General features: G+C 42.8%; 1 protein-coding gene across 17 annotated transcripts in view; it reads left to right on the top strand.

The window, feature by feature from the left end:
• The window catches only part of ATXN1 (ataxin 1), a 226,433-nt gene that overhangs the window by 123,843 nt on the left and 82,293 nt on the right, over positions 1-20,297 (top strand). For 15 of the 17 annotated variants that reach the window (XM_050971598.1, XM_050971596.1, XM_050971600.1 and 12 more), the window contains one exon: positions 14,417-14,540. The gene's annotated coding sequence lies outside the window, so the exon portion shown is untranslated. Of the gene's footprint in view, positions 1-295; positions 508-6,415; positions 6,502-14,416; positions 14,541-20,297 lie in introns of those variants that run through there. The other 2 variants (XM_050971605.1, XM_030235283.2) reach the window with 2 other exon arrangements.

Genomic DNA, 20,297 nt, shown 5'->3' with positions numbered 1-20,297 from the left:
TTGCTCCTGTTGGGTTAGGGTTTTTGGTTTGTGTTTTTGTTTGTTTTTGGGGTGGTTTTTTTTGGTTTTTTTTTAATGTTAGTTTGGGAAGAGGTGAGGAGGAATTATATCCATGCATAGAGAAATGATGATGAGCAGAATGAAGAGGGAAGGCCACATACCCCTCCTTCTCAAGTGCAGAAGTAACCAGTGCCAATGCAGGAGCTTGTTTGTAGCCCCTCAGCTTGGCCTAGCCAAGCGTCCAACATGTGGTGAGCAAGGAATGGGGTGGGACTTCCTTGCCAGGTGATCAGTGTGATTTCCAAATGCTGTGGAGGGGAGTCATTCCTGAGCAGCAGTAGAAGCTTTTTTCTGTGGGTTAAGCAGTGTGCTGTGCTCCTTTAAACCGGAGAGACAGCAGTCTGGGAGAAGGATATGAAAAATAGATAGGCTTAAATTGAAGCCTGGCATCTGGAACAGCTTTGGCAGACCTCAAGATAATACTTCAAAGTTGTTCAGCCCCACAAGGTACAGTATAATTTTCTGCTTGGTGAAAGTATTACTTGGGAACTGGAGTCATTCTTGGGTCCTCCTTGTGCTGGGCACTGTCACACTAGGTAGAAAATTGCTCCTCCTGACTGAGCTGACTGAGCCTGCACGTTCTGAGCTGCTTACTTGCCTATTCTGTCTCCCCAAGAATTTAGCAGTAAATCTTTACTGTGAATTAGTTTTACGTCACTGAGCAACAAAGTAAATACATCTGAGCATTACTGATTCTGCTTTGACTCTACTGAAATGATCTTCCATATTTTAAAATCATTAAAGCTGAAGCAACATAAATATTCTGTGTTTCATGACAGCATGAAAGGAGCATGGCCTTCTAATTACCCTGATATTCAGATGTGTGCAGGAGCACTTGGAAAGCTCAAGGTTCTTCAGCTCCCTGCAGTTTGGCAGAGAACATCCTTCCACAGGCAGTTAGGGCCTGTAATTCTCACCATAGTTCCTGAACCTGCTTCCACTTTTGGTGGTTTACAAGGGAGAAAGCAAGTCAGCCTTGTTCAGTTGTTTTAGCCATGTGTGTTTGGAAATGATTCTGAAATACAACTAATGCATGCCTGCACAGAGGTAGGTTGTAAGGTTACTAATTGGTTTTGATGCTGTTTGCTGCTTGAATATTGGTGATTTTTTAATGTAAGGTAAAAAGAGCACAATTATTTTTAATTTATAGCAACCCCCCATTTTCTCTTAAATGTCTTGATATGAAGTAATTTAAACTAAATTTCTGCACAGATACTTTCCAAGAGATTGGCTGTCAAGTGCAATAAAAAAACTACACTTTTGCAGGGATCCAATGAGACTTTGCAAATTAAGATTTATTCTCAATGTTAAATGTGGTTGAAGATGTCATTTCTTAAACAGCACTTTCAGAAGTAGTTAGCTTAAAAGTATAGCAATTCAAAGCACAGAGGGAATGATTTTGAAATGTAAAGTCTTGAAACACAACACAGAGGTTGACAGTTTCACTACAATTAGAAGCAAGGCAGGCACAACTCCCACTTCTGAAAACTTTCCTATTGCACTGCTTCCTCCCTTGGCCTAGAAAAACCTCAAAATACCCCTTTGAGTGCCTTTGCTTATTGACTTAACATAGTTATACTCAATAGCATTAGGAGACAGAGCAGAAAGGGCTGCCAAATGTGTCTATAAAGAATAATCTTTACAGAAAGCTTCACAGAGGTATTTTTTTTTTCCACACGCTTTCAATGTCCTGAGAATGCTGCTTGTTTGAGGAAAGCAAGTATTAGAGGAGTTTTTTGGGGGGTTTTTAGCAGGGCTTGTTTTGTTAGGAAACCACTCCCTTCTGCTGCTGCATTTAGACTCGCTGCTAATTGCTTTTAGGTCGAAGACATTTTCCATGAATTGCCACATTCCCCCACACTGTTACAACTTCACACTGATTATGCTCTGTTAGCAGCACTTCTGCCTGCTGCCTTTGGGAGGAGTGTCTGAGAGAAGGATAATGGTGTCCATGGGAAATTGGGAGGTTTACAGGAACAGAGGTTTGTAGCTGCTAAGCCGCAGCAGAGGCTGTTCCTCTCAGAATAAGATAGGTGGTATAAGGAGGGCATCCTGCTGCTGTGGTGGTTTATGAACTGCTCTGCTGTGTGCCACTGCTGAGGACTTTTCATAAGAAGTCCTGACAAGGTGGTGTGGGGTGTGTTAGGCTTGTATTTTTCATCCTAGTCACACAATGTAGTAGGAAGCCAGCCCCAAACTCTGGTGCCAGAGAGGGTGTGGGAGGGGGTGATCTTCCGAGAACACTACTGGCTCACTAAGTTGCTTGAGGAGCCCACAGAGCCCAACCTCCAAGCCTGTCTTTCTCCTATAGCCTGGGGACAGCATAAGCTTCTGCTTAGCCTGACTCTGTCCTCTGCAGCAAAACCTCCTGGAGCAGCTGAATAAAAGATCACTGCTGACTGAAGCTCAAGCACTGAGCAGGGGAACTGAGTGTAGCAGGGTTGTTCAGCACAGCTAATCCACTTAAACTATGGAGCTCATCTGCTGATCTGCAGGGGTGGCATTGCTCTTAGGTGTGATAGCTAAAGAGGCTTTGGCTTTTTGAGGGCAATCAAAACCTGCAGCTCGGGCTGAGGATCTGGTTATGCCAAGTTGGCCCTGACCCAACCAAACGTGGTTAAAAGTGAGAGGTTGTGAGAGATAAACCCCTCTGCTTAAGACTTGTCCTAGCTCAGGAGCTGATCAGTGTGTTCAAGTGCTTTTCCAGTCTTAACTGCTTTGATCAAAGGTAGGGCTTACTTGGTCTGTGAACGGGGATGAGCTTTGCCAGTAAAAGCCCTCTTTCAAAGTGGGATGATTGCATCCACTGGTAGGGCTGGTAGTTGACATTTCTGCTTTAATTGTGTCACTGCACATAAGCCTACAGATCTTTTACAGGAAAAACCCTTTAATTTCTAATGCAGTAAGTGTGGTTGGGTCTCACCTACCCTGTGGCTGTTGGTCGTGGTGCAGGAGGAACAGCTGGTGTTGTAACAGGATCTCTGACTACATTAATCTGTTGTCCAGCCTCTGACATGTGAGGGTTTTCACCTCAGTTCAGGTCCATTCAGTATACCAGTGCTGGCTGAAGGCAAGCTCAGTGTGGTGTTTTCTGCCATGTGACAATGAGCAGGAGTGGCTGCAGGCAACAGGAGCAGGCAGTGGGCACAGCTCCTTCCCTGCCGTCATTTTTCTGGGTTGAAACCTTTATTTGTTTAGTCCTACCCTTTTTTTACTGTTGATGGGGGAGAGAGAGGGAATATGAGGAGCAGTGTGTGGTACACTGCTGTGTTCTCTACTGTCCTCCTTGCAGTACTAGAAGACATCCAGATAAGCTAAAACTTGGTAGTCTTTTGTGAAAAAGGCTTCTAATGTTCCTTTTACTGAATTATTAGTAAATTATTATAGACCAAATATAGATCAAATAATTTTCTGCAACTAATCCTTGTTTACCATAGTGAAGTAGAAACAGCACTGCTGCAGTCCTGTTGATTCTGGTCCCATCACAGGCAATACAGCTAGGAACCACTCTCACAGCACCCATGTACCACTCATACCACTGGGTACAGAAACCTGCTCCCTGCTTTCCCTCAGCAGCAGAAAGATTCAGAAATGAAGACAGAACTCACTCTGAATTTCAGAAAAGGCTGAAACTGGTCTGTTGGCATAGAGAGAGAACCAGGAAACAGGAGCACCTGTGTTGCATAGCTTTGGGCAGGTCAATTATCCCATCTCCAGTGAAATTCTCTTTTGCATAAGGTATGAATAACAATACTCAATTTACCTTGCAGGTGTATTACAGAGCGTGCAGTTAATTCTTTCACAGTGTTTGTGGTATGTAAAACCCTAAATGAGTGCAAAGCATTACTGTGATTTAATTTTATTGAGGGTTAAATATTGGTGACATGCCCAGCTGAGCACTTGCTGGCAGCGAGCAAGGCAAGTGACCAGCAGCAAGCATGTTTGGCAGAAGGCAATGGACAAAAAAGGAAAACAGCTCTAACTTATTCCAGTCATACATATTTTTTTCCTCTCTTACCACTGCACGTTTCCCATTAAGCGGATGGAGATGATCAAAATATCAAATTGGAACTCTGTGGTTTAACAGAATTACATTTTACTGTTTAAAAGGCAAATAAAGGTTAATGACATGAAGATTTGTCTTGTATGAGAGTGAGAGAGTGAAAGTGCTTCCAAACATACCCTGAATGGTCTTTAAATAATGTCTTTCAGAAACAGACCATACCTGATTTAGCTAGGTGGCAGGTTTTTCACTGGGTTGGTGGCATGCCAAGACTGCTCCTCCACATTTTGTGCTACTGCTCTTGAGGGGTTTGCACTGGATTTAAAATATGGATGAAAATCACTTGGACAAGGTTGGTACCTCACGGCACCAGCACGAGCCAGGGGATGAGCAGGGGTTGCGTGCAGGCGCATGTCTTGGGGGTGCTCCCGAGTTTGAAACATGAGTCAGTGCCAGACTACAATGTGTGTCTGTGTTAGAGCTGCTGAATGTAAGAGAGGGACAGACAGCATGTGTGGTATCTCTGCCTTACTCTCACCTCATGGGAAATGGGGGCTTCCTAATGCTGGGTTACTCTCAAGTGCCAGCGCTCCGGCGGGTTTCACGTTGCACCACGGCGTCCCAGGCATTTTGTTACTGCCTGCTCACTTTTGTTCATTTTTATTATTCTTGTTTGTGTTCTTGGTTATTCTAATTAGCACTGGTAGACAATAGCACAATTAACAATCTTCAGGTAATCGTGGCTAACTTCTGCCCTCAGAAAATTGCACTCCAAGCGTGGTGGAGACAGGTATTCCTGGCAGAGAGGAAGGATTTTACCCACACTTTCTCTCTATTTGTTAATTCAACTTTGCCTTGTGAGCGTTCTGAGAGACAGGTCCAGAAGTCAGCAAAGCAGAAAAGGATCCTTACAGTGTCTTCTTTTAAGCTTTGGGTCAAAGTCTGCATCATACCCTTATTCTTGTTGCATTTGAAACTATTGCTTGGCCCTGGATTTTCTCAGGGCTTTTTTCCCTTTCTTCCCCAGCTCCAAAAGCTGCCATGGTCACTTACCCAAACACAGTGATAGCAACAACTCCGCAGTTAACTTCTCATTTAGCAGTGTTTCTGAAAATAACAATTGCTGCAAGAAAACAAATGGTAGACATGCAGCATATGCTGCACATAATGTTAATTTGTTGCCTTTTTTTGAAAAAAAAATTCAGTATGAAATTTAGGAGACAAATCTCAAATCCTGTGAAATTCATGGCACAATGCCAGTTTATTTGAAAGGATCTTACATTTGTCCCTAAATCCTACAAGTCCTTAACTACAATTTGCTTTCTCACATGCCACTCACCTTTGAGATGATACTCCTTTTTTTGGCATTATTAATTATCATTATTGTTGTTGCTGTTATTAGTTCAGGAAATCTGTATGGGAGAAACGCTGAAATATGGTTTAAAAATAGCATTTTCATGTCCTCCTACTCACTGTACTTCGTGCATAGAATGCCTTTTATAAATGCAGACTTGCTGCTTGGCTAGATAAAAGAAACTGTCACTTGATTTCCATAACGAAGTCATTCCCAGGAGGATTTCATTGTTTTAGCAATAAATTTTTTCTAAAAGGCCTTTTATTTTGTTTGAGAAAGATAACAGAAATGAACTTCTGAGTGGTTATTCCATAAAACAATTAGACGAAAGCAAGACTGTCTTGATTTGATGTAAGGAGATTTGTATGTGTATGAATTGCCTTTCGTGTATGATGAGAATAAATTCCCAACTGAAAATCAAGTTAGAAACACCCCCCCCCAAAAACCTTACCCAAAACACTTTTCCCCCCTTACTCACAGACACGACACATATCTTTATCAGGACTCTCCTGCATAAATTTGGTCAAATCCTGGAGTTCAGCCCTATTTCAAAAGGCACTTGCATAACTTCTGATTCAGATACTTTCCTGGATTAGAGGCAGTCAAGGATAATCATTGCCAATCATTGCAGTGCATTAACTTTGTTACCAGGTACGTTCATATTCGTGGGGAGGAATGGTCTCTGCATGCTGTATTAACACTGAGCACTCCCTGAAGTAGGGATGGTGCTTTAGCTGCGGGTGTTCACACTGTGCAGCACAGTGCAGGCACAGTCCCACCTTGCTCACATGCCCTGGCCTCTCTCACCACTTCTCCAGCATTTCTCACCCCTTTTCTCAGCTGCTCTGTGTCTCATGCCAGCATGGCATTCTTTTTCTCTTGAGTGCTGAACATGCTAAAGCTTGTCAGAATTACGGCATCAGAAAAGATGTAGAAAGCATAGCCAGTAAGTGAGAGGTCCTACTGCTTATATTTAGTTGTGTTTTTTTTTTTTTTAGGGGCACAGGGGCTGTCTCTCATTTGGACCTATTTTGAGCCATGCTTGCATTTTCCTGTGTGTGAATCAATGCAATTACCACTTCAGGTACCGTAGACAGCCTACTACTGTAGGCAGATACACGCAATAAGAAGCAAAAGGGAATGGGAGAAAAACCATTTCCTTTCTAGTCAGGAAAGTCTTTATAGATTTGGCATCATACTTCAAATTCCATTGTAATAAAGAAATGCAACAATTTCAGAAATTATTATTTATAGGAAGATTTGTGAATTCACGATGTGATATTCTGACTCACCCGACAGCAAACATGTTTGCGCTCCGGCTGGTATGACTCACACTGACATTTGTCTTAAGCGTGGCAATTGTTTTAGCCCTCTGCTTGGTGCAGGATGAATGAAACGGCTGAGCTCCCCTGTTGCAGATTTACTACGTGCAGCCACCCTGGTAAATTGCAGGCTCAGCTGTGGAGTATTTCCTGTCACACACAGACACACACACACAGACACACACACAAACACACGTGCACAAACATACACGTGCTCAGTCCCCCCCAGTAATGCTTTACTGTCAAATGCTTTACTAGATTCATAGAAAGGAAATGCATAATTACAGCACTGCCTTTTGCACCACATAAAGCAGCCCACATCAAAAGATGTTTGTCATTAATGTTTCAACAGGTAATCTCTGGAATTACTGCCAAGCCGTGTTCCTGTTACTTAGCGCTTGGTGTCGAAATCGTTGAAATCTTTGTTGTAAGCCAGCATAGTCATCTTAATCCTGCAAAAAAGTTAGTCAATAGTGCCTTTGTTTTCCAGCTCCATTTCACGTTGCATCAGTAGTGCAGAAAATGTGGCGGCACTGGAAGTGGGGAGAAGGTTAAGGGTGCGTTCTGGGTTGGTTCCTAAGGAAGCCAAGCTCACGTGGTGGCATTGTTTGTGCCTGCACCCATGTGTGTCCCCCCAGCCTGGCAGCTGGAGTAAGTCGGGTTCTCCTCAGCCCTGCGTGCTGCACAGGTAGAGGAGATGGGGAAGCTGCTCCCTGAAAACCTTGTGTAAGTAGCAGATGAGTAGCTCTGGGCACCTGTGGCTGAACCCAGTGAGGCAAAGGCCATGGCCCAAACTCAGATCTTACCAGCACCAGGGCATTGGTACTGTGGGCATCTCCTGGAATTACTGCTCTCACTGGAGATCAAGCCTCTTCTCTGGTTTTCTGGGTTGTAGCATTAACAATCTTCTTCAGGAGGTTTTGCCTCTGGCTACTTAAAATAACTGCCATTAAACAGAATCTCAGCCATTGCTTTTGCTGCTGCTACTGTTTGCCACTCACATCATTTGGATTCTCCTTTCAAACCATCTCTGCAGGAGTGCTGCGGACATCATATGAGAGGTGTCTGTACATGCTATGAAGGTCCTTGAGCTTGCTCTCATCTGCAGCAAGTTAATAGGATACTGCAGTTCTTCAAATATGCAGGAGGCTCATTGTCTCCACTCAGGGCTGAGCTGCATTTTTTGCATAATAGCTTCCATAAAACAAAAAGAGAAATATTTATGTCATGTAACAGAAGCATCCAGAGTGGTTATTTTTATTGCTTATATCTGTTCAACATTACTGGCTCTCAGCCTGAAATATTATGGACCATTTGCATTCTTTTCTCAATCTCTTCTGCTCAGAAGACCTGTAGACATGACTGTGTTACAAGCATGCAGGTATCAGAGTTGTTTTTACTTTAAACCTCTGAATGAGAATGAAGAAATTTGGCATCCTAAGAGAAATGTAGATCTGTGTTGAAATTCACCCCTTACCCCGCACCCACCAGTATTCCTGCTTTGATAGCCTTAAAAAAGTGGCATATAGGGGGTGCTGATGTGAATGAGGTGATGGATTTTTATTAAGAAATACATGATTGATATCTGATAGGAGGTATTTGTGAGGTATTTTTCTTCTTGTGCCTCTGCGCTGTTCCTGCTTAGACAAAAGAACCTGAACAAGCTCCTCTTAGTTTTTCCCTGGTGGCATTGTGTGTTGCACCATGGCCCACCTCTTGGCTTGCTATATTAATATCTTATGCCACACTCTCTTTGTGGGGGAAAATCATGTGGAACTTGGAAACTGAGACCACTAGGGGAAGCACAGGGCTAAGCACAGTCTAACCTAATGCCTTTTTGTAAAAACTGGGCATTAGTGAAGTATAAATAAGGAGTATGGTTGTGATTGCTGTTATTTGTGTAAAAGTGATGTCTCTGAGGTCTCAGTTAGATTTGTGTTTGTATTGTTATTAGACATCATGTAAAGGGAGAGTGTGAATTTGAGCTGTTCTGCATTTTTTCCCAAGTACAACTGTGGTGATGAACCTTCATCTGTTTTTCAATCACTTGTTCAAAGGTGTTGATGTAGGGAATGGGTAACAAGAGCAGTGCAGACAGCTCCGGGGGCAAAGTTACTTCCATGGTTTCCAGATGAAGAGGTTTGGAAGGGCAGATGAGTGCAGTGAGTATGGCTAGAAGCTTCAGTCTGTTTGCATAGGCTGATGCTAAAATGAGGGGTGGTTTACCTGAGCCTTAAGTCGTGAAAAATACCTGCTGTGGGTGAAGCAATGATGAATAATGGTCTTTAGATTAAATCTCAGGACACTGATTTCTAGATGACTCACAGCTAAGCTTAGTTGGGCACAGTCAGTGGCCATCTTTGGTAGTAGCTCTTGCACTGGAGCTGCAGCCTTGCCGTTTCAGCCCCACATGGTGCTCCCATCTCGGTGCTGTTCACAGGTAGATGTTTCTGTCCTGCATTTTCCCTCTGAGTAAATACTCATGTTGGAGATGCTTTTCACACAGGAAAGATGTGCTGGGCTGGAATGTCCCATGTTCACAGAGCTGGGGAAGGCAATATAAAAGTTCTTCCCTCTGCTGCAAATTGTGGGGCAGGATGGATTGCTTCCTTGTCTGAGCCCCATGATCTTGCATCCTGTTTTTCTGGTTTAGGACCTGCAGGATATGCAAAGTGCTAACAACTTGATTTAGTGTTCCCATGCACCCAGATACAGTTATTCAACCTGGACAAAGTGGGTGTAACACCTTGTGAAGTTGGGCATTTCACTGTGGACCGCATGCAAATTCCATAGGAATTGTTTGTTTACATGACAAAGCCTTGGAGGATCAAGCTTCAGATGAGGAATGGATGCTAAACAGAAATCAGAATGATGCCTGCCTGTTTTATGCAAACAAAACCTCTTCTGTCCTAAGGTGATATTGCTTCACCATAGCATTAATTTTAGGCATAATTGGGATTTAAGTAATTTTTACACTAGCAGAACATCAGCAGCAGCCTTTATACACTAGACAAAATATCAGAAGATTTTCAGAGGGGCGAAGTTTGGAATGGCCGGTTTAGAGAAGCTTTTATTAACTTGAAATTTAAAAGATAGTAAATTCTTGGTTGGTTTGTGGTTTCTAGTTTTTTAAATTTTTTTTTCAAACTTATTTCCATTAGAATCCTTTCTCATTGTGTAAAGTCAGCTAAACCTGTTGAAAATAATTTAGAAGTTCTTTCCTGACATGATAGATGATACACGCATTAGGTAATTGAAATCATGCACGCTCCAGGAAGATAAAACCTCGCCTTTCCCATTTGCGGTGAGGCAGGATTGAACCTGTCTAAAACTATTTCATGTAGAGGGAGAATAAAGCAGGAAATGAATTACGGTTTTATTTGAGTTGAAGGATTAGTTGAGGGATAATAGCGAACAACGAAACAACTTGGGCACAAGGCTGCCGTCTCTTAAACAGTTTTATTAGCTTATGCTGATTTGTGAATTAGGGAAACCAAATTATGTCATGCAAGAGAGCAAGGGATGACAATTAAAAACCTGCAGGAAAGGACTAGTAAAATGGTAATCTCTCACTGCCTGATCTTCAAAGCAAAATGGGAGAGCATGACCTTTTCTTGGAATAAATACAGGATATTGCACGTAGCCAACTTCTGGTTTTCAGGTTTTGCCAATTTGCAGTTCTCACTTGTACTACAGTCCTTATTTGTGATTGCCCTGGGGTCCAATTTTAGTCGCAAAATACTCCTGAGAAGTACTTCCATGTTCTTTGATTTGAGATCTGTTCATGTCTCAATTACACTTCTAATCTGTCAGCACAGTGTCCTTTTTAGCTCTCAAAGACAGAGCTATGCTATGATATTTGAGTACCCGTAATGCTGTGGGACCATGAAAAAACAGCTTCCTTGGTAACGCTTCCCATTTATAGCGGAGATGCGATTGGTAACCGTGTACGTGATAATGGTTTTGTATCGTGTGGAAACTTCAGTCACAAAGTCTGGTTAGGACCTAATTGTACTGTGAACCAGCTTTCTCTGCTGGTCCCTCCAAGTTATGACTGTTTTCCATGTTCCACGAAGAGCATGTCATCAGAGCCCATCAGATCTGCATAGCAAAAAGATTGTCCCAATTAGGGACTGAGTGCTCTGCTCTTTGGGTGAGGGTTGTGCTTCAGGAAGCAGCATCTCTCCATGCATCCTGAATTTTGTGCTATGCTATCTTTAAATCTTAAGTATGAAAGTGCCTGGGAATATTTGCAAGCAGACATGCCTTGGCCCTCACGGAGTGAAGTGCCTATGGGTAAGGTCAAGTGAGCAAGCTGTAGCAAATTAAACTAGCTTGTGAATTTATAGTGCAAAATCTGCTCCATAATAACTGGCTGTGTGCATGGTACAAAGGCACCCTGTGGTAAACACATGATCTCTAGCCCCTGTTTTTGCCTGAGGTGTAAGCTACCTTACTTCATGTCATCTTTCCTGTGAAATGTGAGTGTGGGGAGAAGGTATCTGCCCCAGAGTACCACCACTGTCCTGTGTTGCACAGGTGCTGCTTGTGGCCTGTTCCTGTGTCCCTGTGCTGGGGTCTGCAAGTCATGTTCCAGGACAATAGCAAGGTCACTGCATAGCTAGCAAGCAGCCTCGCTCCTGATTCAGTGATCAAAGCCCTGGTTTGGGCAGTTGGAGCCTTGCTAACTTGAACATAATCAAAATCTTTTGGGTTCTCTAGTTGGTTAGAGTGACTCTGAGATAGATTAGAAAGTCTCTTTTCTTAGCTTGGCGTTCGAAGAAGGAGTCAGGGCTCTTCAGTTCTCTGTCTCAAGGTTGTTTATTGTATCTTATCTAGAAAATTTTTTCTCCTGTCTAGCCGAGGTCTGCTCAGCAGGACAGTCTGAGGCACTCTGCCTGCCCCCAGGGCGGTGTTACCTTTATATACTACAAACTACATACACAATATTTACAATTACTTTTCAATATTTATCATTTATGTTAGACAGTGAGCTTCTACTCTAAACCAATCTAAAAGTGCCAACATCACAGCAGAAGATGGAGGTCAAGAAGAAGAAGGAGAAAGACTAGACACGCCCAGATTCCTTCATCTTGCCCCCCGAATCCCCATTCTAAAAACCCAAAAAATCTATTTTTCACTCCATGATAAATTCACTATCATTTTACTTAAACTGTCGTGGCTTGCAGATCTTCATACAAGGTTGGTAATTTGCTCTATGGGTCATAATCAAAACCACAACCATCTTGGGCTCTGTGCCAGGGTCTCTGAGCTCTCTGGCAGGGGTCTTTGCAGTCCAGGACAGCCAGAGGGATGTCCTGAATTCTGACAAAAATCCTAATCCCCCTTGTTGAAGTTAGTGGAAGGACTTAGTCACTGAGTGTGGTGGTCGTCAGCCCAGGGTTACACACAGCTGACTCTCCAGGGAGGCTCGCAGGAATCTATTGAAGCAGGAGTTTGCAAGGAGTAAACTTCTCTGCTCTTACTAAAAACAATTGGAAGCCATCGATTTTTGTTGGAAAAGCTAAATATTTTGTCCTAGACATTTGGACATTTTAGCATTCAGGGGAACCATTTAAAGGTTCCCCTGAATGCTAAATGACAAGGGATAAGGATTAAAAATTGCAATTCTGAGGGTTGCCAAATTATTGGGGGGAAAAAAAATCCCATAATTTGCAAATGCTGAAATCTTTCACTTTAACACTTAGAAGCAAAATGGTTTAAGTATTTTGAGCTGAGATGGAGGTTTTTTAATTGTGACATTCTCATAATTTAAAGAAAAAAAATAAATGGCTTGAAAATAAATTGGTTTGGTTTTAAGCAAAGTTTCAAGTTGTTTTTTTCTAAATAGATCGGTGTTACTTTTCTCTCTTTGGCTTGCTTTCTAAAGTTAAAAATCTTGTGAGACCATGTCTGAGGGTGGGTTTCTCTGTCAGATAAGCAGCAGAGTCCCACTGCAGTAGAGGAGAGAAGTTGTTGACCAAAGTCCCGGAACTATAGCCAGGGCCTGGGTGTCTGAAGGCTCTTGAGGTAGCTGTGCCACTGTCACACAGGAGTTGTAGCTCCTATGAAACGACTGTATCTTAAACTGGGAAGATTTTTGTAACAGGTATCTTGCATTGCTACAGTCCATCAGGGAGAGGTCAAAGACACCTGTACCTTGAGACTACTGGTCACTGTCATCATCATTGCCAGGTGCCTGCCCAACCAGCTGGATGCTGTTTACAGAGAATGCTCCATGAGGGCTTAGCCTCAGCCAGTAAATCCAGGAATAGTCTTACACCAAAACTGGATCAACTGGGCAGATACTGCTTTGGGCTTTGGAAGGTTTTGTTGTTGTTGCTTTGTATGTTCAACTAAAACAGTCATAGTTGTAAACTTCTCTTGAATAGCTACTTTTTCATCATTGCATTGTCTTCCCTCTGCTCTTCACCCATGAACTGCACTTGTCCATCTGTCTGACTTGTTTCCTGCCTTCACATAGTGTGAGATTCATCTGCATTCATATGTAGCCATCTCATCTGAGCTCAGTGTCTAGACTCACTTTATGGAGAGAGCCAGACCTTTCTAGAGAGTGAATCATTCTGTCCTAAACCAGATGCTTGATAGGTCAAATGAATAAGTTTCTGGATTGCCTCGTTTCCTCCAACAAGCAAAGAGAGTTTGCACTGTCAAAGGTGTAGAGTTTAGTCCTGCACTTGTTTTTGATTTGAGGACATGGATTCTACCATAAGGCTGGTAGGATGGGATCCACGTGCACAAACCCTAAAGTGACATGTGAAATGTTTGAGAAGCCTTACATTAAGGAGGTAGGAAATGTTGGTGGCACAAACTGAATCTAAGCATTTGGGAAGCACAAGGACACCATGGGAACCTGGTTCAAGGAAAAAAGTTCAGTGTGGGGCCTGTAGAAATATATACTCAATTTTCAGTATTCTGTGAGGGGTTCACATAAAAATGAAACCCAGCAGTTTCCTCAGACCCCAGTAAAAAGGCTGAGGATAGTCTGATACCTTGTGTAGTAGATTAAAAAAAAAATAAAATTAGGAATTGGTCCACAATTCAACTTTGTCCAAAAAAATCAATGAAAGAACCACACAATATTAAAAATCTCAAATATGAAAGATACTTCCTACTGAGGAACAGAAAGAACGTGTGTGTGTGTGTGTGTGTGTGTGTGTTTTTGGATTCAGTACTCCTCTGTTATAATATTGCAGATACCATGGAAATAGATAGGTGTTTTGCATTTCCTTGGAGGAGTTCATTGGGAACAAAAATTTTCATGTGAGGATCTCTCTGCACATTGTGGACTTTGTTTGCAGACACTTCTCTAAACAGCAACTCCAAGTAGTTTTTTCTTTCTCTTGTTACAACAACAGAACTATCATTTTTATCAACAGAAGAATTATTTTAATTATGTATCTGCTTCAGCAATTCTGAACTGGGTTTTAATTTTTTGTGATAATATGTACAGGGCAAATGACTCTTCCTATCCTAGATCAGTGTTTGCCATACACTCACTCTGTTCTAGAATCTTCATCTTGGGAGCTCATTAAAAATGCATTTGCTTCAAGGAGATGTAGGAGTCAATTGTTCATTTGTTAAACAGCTCTGTGGATTTTCCTCTTTTTGTTCCTTGCTTTCCTTTCTTACTTGGTTTTGCTTTTTGTTTTACAGCTCTACCTTACTTTATTTGAAAGAGGAAAGCCAGTGAGGACCTGTGAACAATCCAGCAGCTTCTGAAAAACCTTCATGCTAAAGGATAATCCAGAATTCCCTGAAGAAGAACAAAGTGAATGTTGTGAGTTCCTAGCAGTGATAACAAATACTTCCAATTGTGTCTTTTGGGAGGTAATATCTGCCCTGTAGTGTTTGGTCTCTTCCCTGTGATGCACTGAGAACCAAAGACTTGAATTCCTCTCCCCCTTAATTTTTTTTTTCTTTTAATAGGTTTAAGGGAAGACTAGTATTATCTAAGGAAAGATGGTGGGTTTCTTTTCCTTGGACTGCTACAGTTATTTGTCATACTGCAATTGCTTTTTAGTTAAATATGTGAGCCTGCATTGGAAGGCCGTGTGACTGTGTAGCCTAACGAGAATGAAAAATACAATGGATAACAGTCCATGAATCTACAGGACAGATTCAGGAGTTTTATGCATGCTCGTACAATGGTTGAAGTTATTTGACCACTTTCAAATTAGAGGAATGGAAATGTAGTTATTTCTGTTGTTATTTCTGGCTTTCCAAACTCCTGATGGTCAGTTTTGTATATTAGTTTGAGTATTTCCAGTACAAATGCTCCTCTCAGAGGTTTGTGTTCCTGAGAATTGGAGTAGCACACCTTTCCAAGGGAAACACAGTCACTCAACTGAGACCTTGATTCAGCTGTGGTATTAATCAAAAAAATGTTCCCATGAGGGATGGCTAAAGAGAAAGCATGAATATTTTTATGTTCATTGTTTTTTTTCTTGAAGCCCACTGCTTTTCTGGGTTGAAATGGGCAAACATGCAGATCAAATGTAAACATTCTCACAAAAAGAGGAAAACAAGAGTTCTCTGCCTGCCAGGCTTTAGAATAATCCTTATTTTTTTTTCTTAAGAAAGAACCATGGGGATTTCCAAGTTAGGCAAGTTAGTATTTAATTCTTTGCCCAGAGTATGCAGTGGTCCTTCAAGATGTTAGTAGTGATAAAACAAGCTGCAGATTCTTCCAGTTGGAGCAAACTAGTTTGTGCACTTTCCATTAATGTAGTAAATATAAATATATTTTCTGGCATGCCTTCTAGCTCCTTCAGAGTTGGATGCCCTCCTTTGCTCTGCTTTTTTCTTTGGGTTCAGGCTTTGGGAAGCAGATTGAGAGTCTAAGTGGTGCTGCTTTCCCAAAAACCAGTTGCAAAATAAATATTAGAGAAGAAACTGAAGTTTTTTGTCATCTCTTGCCATTCCCACCTGCTTTGATCTACAGTGAAATATTTAACAAAGCCAACATTTGGAATTGTTACTTACTAGTTACCACTAAGCTGCCAAGTTAGTAGCTCATTAAGATGACTATGGGGCTCTGAGATGTGGAGCTTCTCACTGTCCATGTACCTGTGGTGTGGCCATATCGGCTTATTCCCACCCTTTGAAAGGCTTCTTTATAACCACAAGAACTTTGCATGGTGGCATCCTAGAAGAGAAGAGGACAGCAGCACTAATAATAATAATAATAATAATAATAATAATAATAATAATAATAATAATAATAATAATAATAATAATAATAATAATAATAATAATAGTATAGTAGTAGTAGTAGTAGTAATAAACAGCCATCCTAGCATGCAGAGCTGTTGGGATAACAGGAGATGTTTGTTTAAGATGTTGCAATCACCTCCACTGATTGCAACAGTAGCACCACCTCACATGAAGGAGAGCATCCACTGGGTCCTGTAAGGTATGTGGTGTGCCAGATCAGCCAGTTAAACTGAAGAGGCAATCATCAGCCATTGCAGGGGATGGAATATCTGTTGAAGATGCTGTCAGTGTGATCATTACATTCTGCCCCATCCTAAACAGTTTAAAATCAGCCCTCTTAAAGCACAGTGTGATGTTCTGCTATTGTGGTGCCAAAACCCTGATTATACTCAGGAGGCCTGGGTTAGTGCAGAAAAAGCAGCGCTCTTCTCACCAGGTATGGATGGGGAAAAGTGTTCTTGAGAATTGCTCTTACCCTGGCATCCAGGACTGGTTCCTTTTGAGGAATCATTTGTAGGTATGGAGAGATTTCTGACAGTTCCTTGACGGCATATTTCGTTCACCTGGCTTCTGCTTGGAGGACACTGCAAGAAAGAGACAGTCAGCTAGGTTCCTCCTCTCCTTTCCTTTAACCTCTTTGGGAGACAACAATACCAGAGGTGAGGAGGTGCAGTGTTTCTCCTGAAAGGAAGTACCGGCATACAGTGGATTTACTGAAAAATATTGCTCTCTCTTTCCTGTTTGCAGGGTGTCGTCCTGTTAAGATGTGAAGAAAATGATCAAACCTTTCCCACTGCAAGTGGTAGCTGTTTTCTTCCCTTCTGCTGCCTCCTTCTGCCACCCAGGCAAATTTCAGAGGAAGGGGGGTGTGAGGAGGGAGGGGTGCAGTAAATTGAGACCAGTGTTTTGTATCCACCTAGAAACTGCCTGTTTACTAAACAGTACAAATTTCTCGCTTCCTTTTTCCTGTTCTCTTCATTTGGATGAAATGCATTTCTGGAATAGCAGTGCTTGTACAAATCAAGTCCATATTCCACTTCTGGGGAGAGAGAAAGGGATGTCAGGAGGGTTCATTAAGGAGGAACGTTTATTTTAGTAAGGGTAAAAATGAAGCAAGACAAGGCTTCTTTGCTCTTGCCGGAGGCTACCTTGTGTATTCCAGCATACGGTTTTGTCATTTTCTGGTAGGATGTAGGTATCCTGAGGTTTTTTTTTTTTTTTCCATCCTGGAAACATATGACACAGCTTTTTTGGAGTGCTAGCCACACAAACACATTCTAACAGGAGCAATGAATAAACTCTTCATGTTCCTCACTCGCAGGCATTTCTTCACATAATTTTTTTTTCTGTGCTTATGCGAAAACCTCTGGCACGGTTTATGGGAAATGGAAAATAAATCTCTAAATCCAGTATGTGTCAATAACAGAAACGTGTTCACTTGATCTCATATCTATAACTGTTATTTTGGGCAAACTGCAGATGGTAGGATAGTAAACATCCCCACTTCTAGCCCAGACAGGCTTTCTATGCCCTGCCTTCAGTGGGGAACCTGCTGCTGTAAGGGCTGACTCTGAAGAGGGTCCTGGGGGACCGTGGTTGTGCATGACTTAGCCCCAGTTCCATCCCATTTTTGAGCTGCTGCCTTCTTTTTTTGTTCCTTGGCCCTCCTTGCTTCCTTTACCCTGGGTCCTATCTCCCATGTACTCACCCCCTGGCTGCCGGCTGTTTTTCCTGGCACGTGGAGCTGCTACGGGTCTGGGAGCGACAGCTCCTGGAGCTGATGTCAGTGCTGCTTCCTGAGCTGCCTGGCCAGGCTGGCTGCAGCCCAGGCACACCCTCTCCCCAGAGCATCACCTTCTCTGCCTGCCCGTCCTGCTACTGCAGCAGCCCCTTGGGGAGGAGGAGGCTTGTGCAAGTGATGGAAATGGAAGGTTAGCGAGCCTTTCATGGTGGTTTTCTGTGAGCGGCCATCTCCCACGCCTAGAGCCTCAAGGCCGGGTTTGTGGTGTGGTTGGAAGTGATGCCTGGTTTCTGTTCTGAGTTGTGCACACCTTGGAAGAGCTACGGGAAGCTTTGACACATGCAGACTTAATGATTCTGGATGTCTCTGCTTTTGTGTCGCTTTGGTATCCGGATGCTAAATCACCCCATGGTTTTCTATGTAAATTACCAGGCTGCTGAGAAAAGAGCAGAGCTGCATGTGTCCGTTCTTCCAAACAACAGCCCAGTACATGCCACTTGGTATTTATAGTGAGAGGGAAAAAGGAAAGAATCGCTTTAATTTGAGAAATGTCTCTCAGAAACAGCAGTAATTTATTCCTAGGCATTATTCTTCATTAAGAGCTACAGACAGCTGCAGCTTCCCTTTAAATAGAAATTGCTCTCTGCAGGCATGCTATACATAGGGCTTCAGGTTTCTGCCATTTCTCTGCCAAAAAATCAGAAGTATTTCTCACCAAATAAATGTATATTCAGAAAGTCATATTTCCTGGCTTTTATTTCACGTCACAGGCTTCCGGCAGCTAGGCGAGAACAGCTCAAGGCTGCTGTTTGGGAGAGGAAGCTGAAACAGTTTGAGTCTCTTGTGGGGCTTCACAATAAAGTCTCTGACCATAACTCTAGGCCTTCAGTTTGGCAGTTTACTTTAGCTGTTGTACATTGGATTAAAATGGATGCTGCAGAAATCCTGCAGGGCAAGTGTGCCTGTGGAGATGCAAAGTGAATGATGGTGGTGGGAGTTTCTGTGCATCAGGTCAGCTCATCCCCTCCCTCGGCCTTGAAGCCACAGCCATCCTCACACTGCATGGGTGGCAAATTGGCATTGGCAGCTGGCAGCAGCTGAGCTGTTTGGCTGTTGGGGGATCCCCCATATGATCACCTAGGGACAGCAGGCGAGAGCTGGGCCACACCTGCTTGCACTTGCTACCCAGCAGAGAGGTGGCCAGGGTGGCTTCAAGTCCTGCAGAAGGATGTGCAGCGATGAAGCAGTAAGCCACCAGTGCTCCAGAGGACCAATTACCTTATTCACATCTGTGCAACTTCCTTGGATTTACCTTTCTCTTCTCCACATTCCTGCTGGCTACCTCTTCAGCTAATGATTTCCTAAGCTGCCTTTTCCTCGCTGTCTTTTCCAGCCTGAACTACTGAGCTTCTTTTTTTGTCTCCAGAGCTTATCTGCTAGACCCATACTTTCCATTCAGAGCTAGCCCCTACCACTCCAGTAGATGACTTTGCTGTTGTAGCAGCCCCAGCTGGTTGTCTTTTGTCTTCTATGGCTGTGGTGCTCCTGCCAATACATGATGTTTTCTTTCTCCATATCTCTTCTCAGTTCTCCCTGCAATCCTAAGTTTATGGCTTATAGCATGCAATCCATGTATTAAAGTAATTTTTAGTTAGGTCATTCATTACTCCCTTGCTTTCTTCTTGTCCAGTATAGGTTCCAGAGAAGTGAGAAGCTGTAATTTCTCCAGGGCTAAAATCCAAGTCTTTGATAGGCAGGCATGATGCCTGAGGCCACTACATGTTGCTACTGGTTGTCAGCTTTGTAAAACTTACCCTGCAGAGCAAAGAAATCTGGGCACAAAGATTGTTCTCTTCTCTACCGTGGCAAGCTGTAGTTTCCCAGTCTGTTCTGCCTTCCCTTCATTGTCTTCCAAGCAAATGGCTGTAAGATTATGACTCCCATGTTTGGACTGAGAACAGCTTTTGCCTGAGCAAACAGATTTCTCTTTGGCAGTCACTTTAACTGCTGCCCCAGCTTTTTGCTGTCAGCTTTGTTTCATGATTTGGCATTAGAGAAGTCCAGGCAGTCCTAGTGCACAGTGCATTGGAGTGAGTAAATACAGCAAGGCAGGCAGGTGAATTATGCCTTTGTTAATGATCACAATACCAGTGTGGTCCACAAGACCACAAAAAGCATCTCCTGTAGTTCAGCACTGTAGCTTTTGGTTTCTTGTCTTAAATTTGGTGGTGCCAGCTGGAGAAATTTCTGATCCTTGTTGGCAACTCTGCTTGGTCCAAGAGACTTCCAGTGAAACCAAGAAAAAGCATTGGGGGAACCAAGCCCAGCCTTCACAGGTTTATAGCATGGCATGAAAGCTGCCCTACTATTTTCAGGTTGTTTCTGGGATGAAGCTGATCAAAACACAGGTGTCTCATGCCTGTGAGAATTTCTTTCCGCTTTTCTTACGCTTCTTGTGTTTCACTGCCGCTTTCTCGTGCTGCTGTGATAGTTAGCATTGCTCGTGAGCTGGTTTGCTGCGCCCATGATGACTCTAACAGTATCTCATAACCTGCCAATGCTTCTCTTAAAGCTGATAAT

Source organism: Serinus canaria, chromosome 2 (genome assembly GCF_022539315.1).
Source record: "Serinus canaria isolate serCan28SL12 chromosome 2, serCan2020, whole genome shotgun sequence".
Taxonomy (NCBI): Eukaryota; Metazoa; Chordata; class Aves; order Passeriformes; family Fringillidae; genus Serinus; species Serinus canaria.
The sequence above is the reverse complement of the archived record's forward strand: the minus strand, read 5'-3'. Positions and strand labels throughout refer to the sequence as shown.